Here is a 14663-nt window from a genome sequence, read left to right as displayed (position 1 = left end):
GATGCAGTAACGATACATGTGTAAGTTATCCTGTGGATGTATTATTTTTCTTTCCTCTATGTCTTAAGCCTTCACTGGGCTGTGTCCTCCCCCCAAAACAGGGAAGGAATGTAGGATCCAGTGGGAAAATCAGTCATACGGAACTCAGTATCAGGTGGACGGAATGCCGCAGAAGGGCACTCGCTTCCTTACCCATATTCTTCACTTACAGATGTTATCATCTCTTTGAAAACACATACACACACACACCACACACACACACTTATACACAGTCCATTGAACTTTCACCACACGTACATATTCCAACTTGTGTGGGAATTCAGAGTAGGACATTCCTAATGGTGACAGATAGGTAAGTGGTTACTCAATCTCTGACAGACGGGAGTGGATGAAAGGATCACAGTGTGAGGACTGGGAGTTGCAACATGAGAGTTAACAGACAGGGAAAGCATAAAGAAACAGGAAACAGAAAATAAATGTAAGTGGTCATTCGTATTTGCAGGATAATAAAGGCTACATATTAAATATCTGCAGAATGTTTACAGAAAACATATAAGAATAGAATGGAAATTGTAAATCCACATTAATGATCTTACACCATTTTTCAATGCATCATGTAGAAATGTGAATTCCAGACCATAAGACAGCTCATAGTTCTCTTCAGGGGTTCTGCGGGTTGCAATGAAATACATTTCAAACTCTTTGATAGTCAATTTGATAAAGTTGTTTGAGTCACAGTGAAATGTTTAATCATACATCTGATTCATACATGAAAAATAACGGATCATATGCACTACTTTCTATACATAAACAAATCTGTTTGAGTACCAGAAATGTTTTAAGTTCTGAGACGCTTTCTCTTTGACAGATGAACAAAGAGATAGATGCAGAAACAAATACATCATCTTGCCAGGAAACATGTGATTACACAATGTCCTCTGTTTTGACTTATATACATAGTGCTCTGTTGAAATCTTGCTTTTCTGGAAATAAGAGGAAGACATGTCTGATTTCTCAACTAAAAAAAAATTTATCTTTTAATCTAATCTGGATTAGTACAATAAAGCAATTTAATTAGTCACTTAGAAATCAAGATATTATTAAAATTATAACAGAAAATACATCTGGAATGGAAATTTTAATAAAGGATAGATATTTTACACTTGTAAAGTGCCAAAATTATACAACATTCCTTATCTGTCAATCACACCATTTTTCTCAGCAGACATGAGGAAACCAGATAAAATCTCCACAGTGATAAAGATTTTCACTGCTTTCCCCACACTGTAAAGGTTCACAGCATACACTCCCCTTGTTCCAACAGACTTCTAGGTGTAACTACTCTGAACAAAAGTGATACACAGCCAGTCAAATATTTTATTGGTTCTGTTTAAATGACCTCCGTGGTCTACATTTAAAAAATCCGACCAAGAAATAGTTAAAATGAATTGAGAAATGCAATAAAAATACTTTAGTTTACTGGCTAATCTAGATCTAAATTTTAAGTACACATTTATGGATAGTCTTTGACTATTTTGTGTATAGTAGGGGTCATCAATCTCAGTCACAAAGGGCTGGTGCGCCTGCAGGTTTTCATTCCATCCAAGCAGAAACCACACCTGGTAAAAGATTGCAGGCCAAGATGAACTGACTGAACAGGTCTCCTGGTTGGTTGAAATGAAAACCTGAATCTACACATGCCATTTTCAGACAAGAGTAAAGACCTGCATGTGCACCCTTTAAGGAAGCTCTTTTTTAGGGTCCCATTGGGATCTAATAGTGGCCAGCTAATATGTACAACAAAATCTTCTATTGAACATATCAACAAAAATGTTTTTATCTTTTTTTCTGTAGCATTTTCTAGTAATTCAAAACTAATAAAACAAGAAACTCCAGTTGTTTAAATCTTTCCACTGGGAAATGCTGTTATCTTGCTTTTCAGAAGAACCAAATTACCTTTTTCAAAGCTGCAATGTTTCATTGTGTTGTTAAATACACTCACTGATCACTTTTTTGGAGGACGTGTTCACCTGATCATTCATGCAGTTATCCAATCAGGCAGTCATGTGGCTATGCATAAATTCATACAGATACTGGTAAAGGACTTCAGTTCAAACACTGGAATGAAGATATTTCAAAAACTGTTTAACTTCTGACATTTTCATCCACATGAGTCTCTGGAGTTTGCAGAAAATAAAGCAAAAACATCCAGTAAGCAACAGTTCTTCTGGCAGAAATGTCTTCTTGATGAGAGAGGTTAGAGGAGAAAGGTCAGACAGGTTCAGATTGACAGGAAGACCTTTTTTGGAGCAGAAAAGCATCACAAAACCGACAACACATTGAACTTTTAATGTTCCAATCCTGTTAACCAAGAAAAGGATTCAGAGTTCACAGTGGGCACAGGCTCACCGAAATTGGTCAGGTCAATATAGGAAAAATGTCATGTAGTCTTATGAATCCCAATTTTTGCAGTGAAATATAGGTGGTAGGGTCAGAATTTGGTGTCAACATGAATCCCTGGGCCCAATCTGCCTGATGGTGGTGAGAAGGTTTTAGGAATGGTATGCATTATTGGCACACATTGGGCTCCTTAAGACCAATTGAACATTATTCTGAGAACATGTGGCCTCCCCAGTCACCTGAGATGTCAACACAGACCAGAATCTGTGAGCAAAGGTAGTTCCTGCCAGGGGCGTAGATTGGGGGGGGACGCGGGGGACATGTCCCCCGCACTTTTTATAAAAAGTACATTCGTCCCCCTCACTTTTTTTAGTGGAGAGATGTGTTCACCACATGTTGAGGTTTTAATGGAGCAATGTATATAAATGCAGAGTGATTTAAAATTCAAAGAGACAAGAAAGTTTAAGATCGTCTATACATGACGTTCACGGCAATCAGTCACTCACTTGTCACGTCATATGGTATCTGAATTGTGTTGCACAATGTTTAGTAACTCTGCCTGTTGCTCTTGTTGAATAATTAGCAAGTTTTAATTTAAAGGATTATAAGGAAAAATAGATGCTTTGACAAACGTTATATAAACTCTTTTATAACGTCTTTTGTTTTAACAAGTGTGTTATCAAAACCCTTCAAATAAGAATAAAGATAATGTTGAACTGAGATTTTACAGCATGTTTAACTCTGCCAATTCTACATAATATCAAGTATGTGTCACTGTATGTACACGACAGAGACGAGGACGACGAATAGTGACATTAAAGATGTCATTTTAATAATAAGGAGCAGGTAAATCACACAAACATACAACGTAGTAAAGACGATAACCGACAATGAGTGAAGACATTGGTGATGAGTATAAATAGAGTCCGGGTGAACAGACAGGTGAAGACGGGAAACAAACATGGTGGATGAAGGGGTGCAAAGGATGATGGGTAATGTAGTCCGGTGAATGAGGGTAGATCACAGGGGAAACGTTACAGTATGCTGATAAGTACGATCTTTATTTAATGGGCTGCTCTTTCATTATTGCACTAATTTTACGTTTTTATGTGTTGTCAAGAATGAGCAAGAAACAGACAGCATAGGTTTGTCAGGGTAGATTCAGGATGTCGCACAAGAAGCTTTACAGGTGAGAACATGTGGCTTTTAAGGGTACTGTCCCAGTGGCAAGCTGTTCTATTTCTTTCTTTCTGTTTTATAAATCATATATAATCATAACGCATATAAAGCATGATTTAAAAAAAATCATGATTAAAAATAAAACCTGTCATTTACACAAGGGTTAACTGAAAAAAAAAAACAGATAACACTAGACATTTCGTCCCCCCCACTTTTTAAATGATGGCTACGCCCCTGGTTCCTGCCAAGTATTATCCAGTGTTCTTAGTAAAATGACTGGTGAGCACAACATTATTTCCAGGGCTTATTTGAGTTACTGTACACTTCCTGTCAGTTCAGACCAGTCTGATCATTCTTTTCAGATTTCTCTTATCAAGAAAATTGCAGACTCAGTTTTTTCCCCCATACCGATAAAAACATCTGTTGCTAACAATCACACTATGGTTATAGTCACTCATTTTGATGTATGATGTAGTAGTAGTAGTAGTAGTAGTAGCCTTTATTGTGATGTGAACATTTACTGAAGCTCTATACATGCACGCAGTATACTCAAAACATTACCAAGTTCTTTCGTACATCAGCTGATAAAATGGGAACCACAGGAGGATGGGGAACTGAAAATGTACTTGTTGAACAGGACAATGAAACATCCGGTCAGAACTGCTAAGTTTGTTATTATACATTATGCAATTTATTATATGCAGCAAAAGTCATTTAACAATGCTCATGTTTCACGTCAAAAATCTTATCTCAGCGTCTTCTTAAATTTTATTACATTTTATAAACTGTTATCATGGAGATATATGGGCATTACTGAATACTGCTATTGAATGCTGAAACACATTTTGAAGAAAGAGAGAGAGAGAGAGAGAGAGAGAGAGAGAGAGAGAGAGAGAGAGAGAGAGAGAGAGAGCAAAAAGATTTACAACAAAGAACCTTAACATGCTATGGAATGATAAGCATGAGCACTTTACACAATTTACAGCAACAAATACCTTTCAGATTTTCTCACAGATGTAGAAAGCTTGCAATTCATTTAGAAAGCAGTCAAACCAGTGCATTTAAATTGTTGAACCATATTTACTTTTTACAGCACTGTTGACGTTCATGTCTTGGGAATTACCTGTCAGTCTCTGACAGCCTGTCATTTCCATTTTATGTCAACACAGAGGCGAAGATAAAAGAGAAAGTTAATATACAGAATTACCAAGCAGACATGTCTCCTATCACCTTGTAAAGGTTTCTAATGCTTCATGGAAATGTGAATGTTTCCTCAAGCCTACATAACTGTTGAAAAACCAGACTTCCAGAGAGAGAAGCCATTATGTTTATAATTTCTGACTCATTCATGGCATCCATTTAATTCATATATAATTGCAGTTATTTGATCTGGACTCATATTTACAGATTTAATTCATAAAATTGTAATATGTTCTAATTTTATTATTGGTTTTGCAAAGATTGTAACAGACATAATCTACTCGAACCAGCATAGAGCAAATTGTGACATGGTAACAGGTTCTGTTAGTACAAATACTCATCAGCTCTTCAGCTCAAACTCAGATACTTTGGATGCTCACTTTTACACGTATCCAGTGAACAGTAAGTTAGCTATAAGAGCAGAAGATTTCAAAGCAAGCATTACACCAAGCACTAGACTGTTGAGGATCTTGCTCAAGATTCTACATTGTTGTGTATTTTTATTCACCTTTCTTTCACTCAATCAACTCTCACAAAGAATTCGCTGTTGACATTCATTTAGTTGTATTTTAAATAAATGCTGCTATTTGAATGCGTTCCACTAAAAACATGTGTTCATTATTTTATACTGTTCAAATAGCATTGGCAGGCATTGTGTAATGTACAGAAATGTGAATAAGTTACCAACTAAAACACATAAACAAATAAACACATACTGTAGGTCATCTCTTCAGACAGCAGAGACTGTTTTTTTTTATTTTCTTTATTTTTTTCCAGAAATTCATGACAGAAATAAAAACATAGATATTTTATAATAAAAGTCCCACCACTTCTCTGGGAACAAAGATGGTATGCACAAAGATTCTTCTCTTTTCTGGCACCTAAGTGGTGGAATAAACTTGCCTTAGATCTCAACAACTGATAACTGAAATATTTAAATTAGCACTTAAAAATGTGTTATCTGTGAGCTTTTGTAGTGGCTGATGCTGTTCTTAGTCTGTGACCTAGTGAACTAGTATCAGGATGTATTTACTGTATCAAAGCACTTCTGTAAGTCATTTTGGATAAGGTCAAAGTACATAAAGGTAACAGAGAAAATGAACCACTTTTTATTTTAGAAATAAGATACAAAGTAAGAGACACAGAATTTGTGCATATACAGCCACATTAAAACTAAATTTTACCGTCTACAAGCATGGTTTTCATTTAGCAGATGCCTTACATTTTATCTCATTATATAGGGCCTTGCTCAGGGGCCCAGCAGTGGAGGCCTATGGTTTTGCTGTAATTAGTCAGAACCAAGAAGTTGTTTTATGGAATCTAATGAAAATTAAAGTGGAATGATCATACAGACATATCAATTTTACACAACAAGGCATTTTAAAACAAATAACTTGCACATAGAAGACACATTCGCGTCTTCTTCAGTGTCAAGGTAAGTAGGTCTTTGATTTACTGCTCAACCAGTCAGCAGTTGCTCAGACTTACAAATGTACTTTTTCGTGCAATAAAACTATTGCAAAGTCTTGTGTATTGCTCAGTTTGATAATGCCATGTATACTGTATAGAATGTTGCTGAAGGACAGCGGGTTACTCTACATTATATACACAACAGTCATCACTTACACTAGAGACCCAGTAGCATGGTCTCAATCAGCTGACAGATGTTTAGGGTTAGTATGCTATTGTTAGCATCACTGTACCATGTTAAGAGTGGAAAATCTTCTGCAATAACCATATGAGGTTTGTGTAGGAGGATTTTCAGTCTGAACCCAGGTCATGCCACGTTTCCTTACCAATGTGTAGTGATGGGCTGAGTATATGACAAGTGAGGTGGAATGGAGTGGAGTGGGTATGCTTGATCAAACACAGCATGACTTTTCGAGTGGCACACTTATGGGGCTATTGTAGGACACTGTTATTAGCGTTGACAGGACACATATAACAATATTGATTTCTGCCAGAGACCACAATCAAAGAGAAATTGACCAACACACCACCTTTCAAATTTGAAATATATGTTGTCCCACTTTTAGGACAAAACAAGGTGCATGGGTATTATTATTTATAAAGAGACCGGATAGAATAGCTTGCTTTTTGATGTCAGTGTACATCTACAGTTGCTACATTGCTTTGACTGGATGTAGGCCATAGTGTTCCCTTCATACTAAATCTAAATCTAGTCTGAATCCAGGTTATGTCAACAATGCTAATAGATTGTGTGCTGCAATGTCAGTACTCTTCACTGGACCTCTGACATTATGCACGCTCAGCAGGATATTCTTGGGATAGAGTTGAGTTTTGGCACAAACTTGTGAGAAGGGGAGGGGCCATTTAAAATGTGACCGGCTTGGCATGTTCCCACGCAGACACACGTAATGGCACACTTTTGCCCTTGAGTGATTGTGTTATTTATAATGAGCTGATTAAATACTTGGTTCTAACTCATGAGCTCACATACATAAACTTCTCTACATTCCTTACAACTGCACGGTTTGTTTAAAAGTTGTTTCTATGACAAGTTACTAGTAACTGCCCTATTATAGTTGATTTTTGGAATTTACATACAATCAGAGATATATACTTGCTGTAAAAGGCCAGGGGGAGCACTGCTATCAAAAGAAAACATTTTATATAGACAACCCCAAGATTTACTTTTCATAATTAAAACTCAATTAATGAGTTAGTCGCTGGCACAATGTGGGCCCATTTTCCTTTGAGCAGATATTCCTTTAAGCATATTCCTATCCCACTGTTAGCCCTAGACACTGTCTACATGGTTGATGATGGCCATATAGGTTATATAGGATCACACAAGTAAGAAGGACCATGTTGATGCATATAAGAACGATACATTATGTGTGATGTGATACATTAACTGCATTTATTTATCCTATTCACTCTGGTTTAAATGAAAATATTTGATTATAAGAGCCAAGTAAGCTCATTAAAATATCATGACCTGATACAAATAAAAAAAAATGTTTGTTACAGATTTTCTGTTATAAATATTTGAAAGTGTGTATATGGGTGTGGGTGAGATTGGATTATGATTGGATTTTTTAAATCTCTGAAGACCTAAGTTTGCATGCTGTTATTCATAATACAACATTTATTATAAGGTGCATACAGTATAATTAGCACTGATGCATTTCTTCAAAACCATAAATAATCCTGTGGAACAATTCAGGAAGTAAGACAACCTTTAATGTTGAATGCTTCCAGAGTCTCATTTTTTTAGATTAACACAGAAAATTTGATTAAATCTTACAGCCTATAGGATGTCTGGTAATGGTTGGAATGTGGTTCAACTCTGTATAGAAATCAAAGCTAACTAATGAAATTATTCTATTCATCTACTATGGCTCAGTTCAGCAGGAGTTCATGTGCTAAATATATTGCAGCAAGACAAAGTCTGTCTTTTTTTGGACTGATAAACTGCCAGGAAGGCAGCTGTCCAGCAGACAACTGGAGCACCGGTGATGTGGTAATGTGTTCTGAGTGGCTCTAAATATTGCCTTTCCACACCCTGAGGCAAGCCTTTACACTTGTGAGGAAAGCCTGACTTGGCTACAGGCAAGAGTAGTCTTATCACTTGACACTAGAGAGGTTCTTTCCCTTAAAGACCAGGGTCTTGGGGTTTAAAGGCCAACCTTAGTGTTCTTTAGACATGACCTGAACCAGTAAGAAGCAGCATAGCAGCTGTTCAAGTATGCCCAGAGGAAATAGGATTTCAAGTGAGTATTTTGGCTTTCTTCAAGTTTCTGACATTTACCATCTGGTATGTCCTATTAGTGGTTTTGGTAAGAAGCCATTTATTCACACCTCTCCACCCACAAAAAAAAACAACACCATCACCAACAACAAAAACAATAAAAAAACATCTGATGGTTGATGTTGCTCTGACATTGAAAATAAAAAGCTTGCAGAACACCATGGTATCAATATCCAGCTCCTGTGTATCGCCACAACTAAACATTTAGTCTTCCTAGCTTCCATCATCACCCAATTACTATCACCTAACTTCCAACTTATCGCCTAATTACTAAGATAGTAAACGTAGGCTTTCTTAAGTCAATAAATCATGCAATGCTAGTATGTTGAGTATGCACTGCTCTTTTACCCACTAAAAGCTTAAGTTGGGCTGCACCTAGTTAGCAGCTTGGAATGGGGAAAAGTCAAACTTAAGATAGCTCTGCACAGTTTCTTTATTACAGGTAGTCTTGCCAGGCATGTGTATGAATTGTTAAAAGACTACTGATGCACTTTAACCCTGTAATTGATTCTAAAAAGCAAACAGCTGCATATCCTTTGTCTGAAATCTTAAAGGGAGAACAATAGGCACAACTAGGCTTTTTAAAATATAATCACTGGTACAAAATAAGCTGAGAAAAAATAATCTTCCTGACAATATTCGTTAATATATCATTGAGAAATATATAATGCAACTCACTGTGCAAACTCTTCTAACTCAATGTGACATCAATTACATTTTCAGTGAGTAATAGAAATCTCATAAGCTCATAATTAAGATCTAGGTTCTAACCTGCCTCATGAGACTGTAAGTGAAAGATTAGCTAGAAATTATGAGGTTTAGGCTAAAAGAGAGAGAAACTGATTTGTAGCTGTTAGTTTTTTAAATGTCAACCATGTTAAATACAAAACCAAGAAATACCAAACTTCCTTTTAAAAATCATTTTAGCATATATCCATGTTAGCATATATCCATCAGAAAGTTTACATTCTTAAATATACAAGTTGATCAGAGTGCTTATTTGAAATACTTGGAGCTGCAGACTGTAAACTTCACACATTAAACTTGATTGACAGGCATTACGTGTAACAGGTGAATGTGAAGAATTTATCTTGAGATTACCAGCCTTTTGTCATGTGTTGGGAAATATTCCCAACACATGGCAAAAGGCTGGTAATCTCAAGATAAATAATATAAAATATATAAATATTTAGGCAAATGAATTCTTGTCTATCTTGAACATAAAATATAAATGAACAGCTTTACAAAACGACAGCGGCTGCTCCCTCCCTTAACTCTGTTTCACCTAAAAAGCTAAACTTCTATTAGTTTCATATTGTTTATATTAAACCGGTTACTGTAATATCATATTAAACTAGGTTTGACAAAAAAGAGACTAAACAAAAGAAAAAAATATATACTATTCTCAAAGCAAAACTACTGGCAATTCTTATCTAAAGACTTACTGTAAGATACCCAACTACAAAATGACATTTTCTCCACACAACCTGAATCATGACAAACTCTTTTACCTTCTGAACTGCAAATAGAGCTTCATCATCACAGACTTTGGCACATAATGTGCTTCTGAAAACAATAGGCTACATTCAAAATAAGCCTTATTAACATTTAATGAATGTATTTGGGAAGTGATGACACAGAGGCTATCAGTGTAACCCAGCCGGACAAATGCTTGTTGTCTAAACCCGAGGCTCTGTGCGGTGATTCAGAGCCCAGAGGTTTAATCTCTTTCTTCCGTACATCCACTAGCTCCTTCCCTTCATCTCCGGCTATTAACTTTATGTCCCATAAAGAAAACATTATTCTGTCTGAGTCGGTACAGCAGATCATTTGTTCATTTTTAGAGAACATAACAAGACTTCTGTCAAAATACAAGTTTTGAATAACCGAATCATCTGCTTAAATTTACAATGCAGGTTATTTTTGACAGTCTATTTAGAGCATTAGAAATGTGAAAATTTAGTATGTATATTGCTGCATCATCCTACATTGCACATGTGGAAAGTGATGAGTCACTCTGACACAACCCATCATTCTGACTGACAGTCAGGAGTCTCAGGTCTCCTGCTGGAGCAGCAGATAAAGCAACAGGTAATTTCTCACTTCACTGGATCCTACCAGATTTATGTTTGGAATGACATACACATACTCTGATTGCAAGATGAGCTCTGTGATGCAGCTCTGATTTACATCATGCTCAAACTGGAATAAAGTTACATTTTGCAAGATAAGTGTTGTGTAAGCAGCCAATGAATAAACCAACTCTGAGCTTCTAATAACCACTTCTACTACATTTTCTGCAATTATGCATATACTATTAGAAAAATATATACTATTAGCATATACTATTACTAATAGCATATACTATTAGTTTTATACTTAGTGTTTTAAATGGGTTCTTCTTTGTGACTTTCTGTTGTAACACTCTGAATAACAAGCTGTTTGGGCTCTGAAAAACACTTCTGAAGAAAAAAGAAGAAAGTATTAAAGAGTACAGAGTATTCGAAGACTGGACCATAAAATAAATTGTTAGTATGGTAGCATTTGACAGTCTGTACCAGTATACCACACAAATATAATACTGTATTTTTTATTATAGTCAGTAATGTAGGGGAGACCAAGGCAAGACCAAGGTCATTGAATATGTGATGCCAAAACTAAAGAGGCAAGTGATTTTCCTCTGGGTCACTGGAAAATGATTTAAAGTTTAATAGATAATAAAGTTTAATAGTATCATTGTTTTTTTTTTCAAGACTTATATTCAAGACCAAGTGAAAATGGAGTCTAAATAGTCATCTCAATACATATTATTGTACATAATAGTCTATTGATGATTATGATGATTATGCTTTTCCAAATGAGACCAGAATCAGTCAGACCTAAGTATTCAACATGAATTATAATGAAATCTACTGTAAAAGAAGAAGAATGTGGATTAAACATTTGAATATAAAAAAGTAGAGCATAGTCTTTATATCTGGAGTATCATGAGTAACCGATAGTAACCCATAGCGACTGATAGTATCATAAGTCTCAAACTTATGTAAGCTTTCCTCCTGGCCACACTGCCATGGGGAAAACAAAATCACTTACTGAATATTTTGGTCTGAAGGCAGTGGAACGTGTTTTTCTATTACTTTTGGCAAAGCAAGTGGGAGTGAGACATGATGTCTATAAGTACTAGAACCACTGTACATATACATACATCTCTACTGTGGCAGTGTTGGTGTATGTGTGTGGAAGAGAAAGACAGCAAGGGTATGTGGAATTCACCCCACAAGATAACCACAGTTGCTCTGTTCCTCTGTACTTTGGGCTGAACTGGACTGCGGAGTTCTATTTTAATCTTGGTAATATCCAATTTCCACTGGCACACAGGCATAAACCTGCATACATGGCTGCTATTTGCAAATGGTGTTTAAGGAAATGTCCATGTGTCATCAGATGATATTTCTAAAGACTATTTGTAACTTGATCATAAATGATCATGCATGAGCATGTTGCATCACTGTAGTATTTGTCATTATTTTCAGAAAATCAATTTTGTGCATTTGAGTCAAGCTGATTGTCCTGTCTGAAAACATTTAGGTCATAGATCTAACGGATCACTTTGTTATCTTCATTTTTTTATGCCATGTTTATCACTCCAAAGAGGTCAAAAAAGTGGAGAAGTTAACTGGGGTCAAGGTTATTGCCTTGTAGCAAATATACTTCAAGCTTTAGATGTACAGTAGATATGTCACCGTGCCACTTTACGGATAGCGATTTTTTTTTTTTAACTGAAGGACTTTAAAATGAACTTTAGAGTTACACTGCAAATATAACATAGTATAAACATAATATAATTTAAAAAAAGTCTTATTAAATATAAACATTTCCGGTTCCAAAAATGTATTTAGCTTATTTATTTTTACCAAATTTTATTCTAATCATTTGTTGCAGTTTTTGATATCTGATATGTTTTCCCCAATACCAGATCCTCTACATTTTGCTGGTACCAGCAGACTCTGGAGATCACATGACATCTGTAATTAAACAGACAACTCTTGAAATTAACACATTCTTTCCCTTAATGTCAGAAATCAGTTGAAGAATCACTGCTACATACTGAGCAGAAAAGCTTTCTTTCTTTGCCTTTCTAACCCTGGTTCTCACCATAACTAATCAAAAAATTGTAAAAAGGCAAAGACACTTTGCTTTGCACTCTGTTAACCCATATTAACCTCCAGCTGCACATTTTGGCTCATCCTTCGTCTGTGTTTTTCTCTAGCAGCTCTGTTTAGAAGTGAAAAGGGTGAAAACTACTCCATTCATTTTTCCAGAAGCCTTTGAACACTCCAAGAGAAAGCGCTAAATATTTACACGAGACACCAGTGTTTGTTTAAAGTATGAGGGACACAGTGGTGAGAGAGGCAGACAGAGAGAAAGAGAGAAAAATAAAGAGCAAGGGCATAAGTTTAGACAAAACACCTTCAGCAATGTGATGACTGCCAGACCACACGCTTTCTTATGAACTTTTCGGTCTCTTCACCTCCTTTTCAGGGCATAGGAATAAAGAGGACTGTAACCTTTAAAACAGAATGCATAGTGACTGAAATCTCACTTGAAAAAAGCTGCATTGCCTCATTTCTGCGCACTGTAAATATTCAGCATCAGTTCTGTGGCTATATATGAACCAGAAAATGACAACAAGCAAATGTCAAAGATCCTAACAGCCAAACAGGGTTTTATTACAGAATGCTAAACCCATTGTGGAAGCTTGGAATGACGTGTGTGTCCGTGTGTGTTTGTGAACAGTGACGTTCATACTGAACAATATCAAATATGTTGCTTCTACAAATTCCTGAATACACAAATGAGACATCATTCTTAAAAGCCATGAGCATTAAAGCACTTCAAAAATCTTCAGCAATGGTAATAATAATGATTTCTAGGTTTGTAATATCGACAGCGATTCTTGTAAAATTGTCTCTTGTTAACTGTGAATTCTGGTTATTCCATAGTGTGGGACTTCTGGTCAGAAGCATTATTGTTGTCTAACAGCATGTCATAAAGTGCTTTTTACAAAATTTAAGGCCAGAGTAATAATTAGTATAGAAAGTTTACAAAAAATACAGGTTTTTTAAAATGTGTTTTCTTCATTTTCTATACATACAGCCTAAACTTTATCAATGAAAATATATGTGTATTTGAGAACTAAAACTATGACTAGAAGAACTAAATATGTCAGTTTAATAGCTGGGACATTATAACACTTGGAAGAAAGTGCTATCCAAGCACGTCTGCATACATGAGGTGAAAGATACTCATGATTGGTTCATGTCACTGTGATTGATGGGAGAGAGAGAGAAATCCACCCTTCCATCTCTTGCTCTCTAGAACTACTGCCCATGAATCCCTGGCCGTGGCATCATTAAATGAACTTGCAATCTCCAGATGCTCAAGCAAAAGCTTTTCTGTTGCACCACTTGGGAGTATACACCAAAATACATGAACATAGAAGCAAAAATAAATAAATAAATAAACACAGCCATGAAGAAAGAAAATTGCTAAAATGAATATCAACATGGCTTCCAAACTTGATATTTTGTGTGTTTGTATGTGTGCGATGTAGTAAATCTTTTCAAAGTCACAAAATTAGAGTGCAATTTCAATTCTTTGATTATGTCAAGTCGAGTTTAATGTCAGCAAATTTATGGGTTGTGGGAAAGTCATGCGACTTGAGCCATCACACGGGTAACATAATCTAAAAACACCAATAACTTCACATAATCTAAAAACTAAATAACAATAGCTAATAGGCTAATACATTTAACTTAACATAACTAATAGAGAGAGAGAGAGAGAGAGAGAGAGAGAGAGAGAGAGAGAGAGAGAGAGAGATACAGTATGCAGGTGAGGAAACAGCTGTTTGCAGAAAACATCTTGTCTCTCCAATTTTTAACCACATCTAATTATAAATCTCTAAAAACTGAGTTTTTAAATTATATATAAAACCTTGCAATTGTTATGTAATCTAACATGTGAGATAAGCAGTTCAACACTGAGACTGCAAATAAAACCCTGGGGTATGCCACCACCAAGGCATCTATTTATTCAGTACAACAGC

This window comes from Tachysurus vachellii, chromosome 25 (genome assembly GCF_030014155.1).
Source record: "Tachysurus vachellii isolate PV-2020 chromosome 25, HZAU_Pvac_v1, whole genome shotgun sequence".
Taxonomy (NCBI): Eukaryota; Metazoa; Chordata; class Actinopteri; order Siluriformes; family Bagridae; genus Tachysurus; species Tachysurus vachellii.
Note: the sequence above shows the minus strand (reverse complement) of the source record.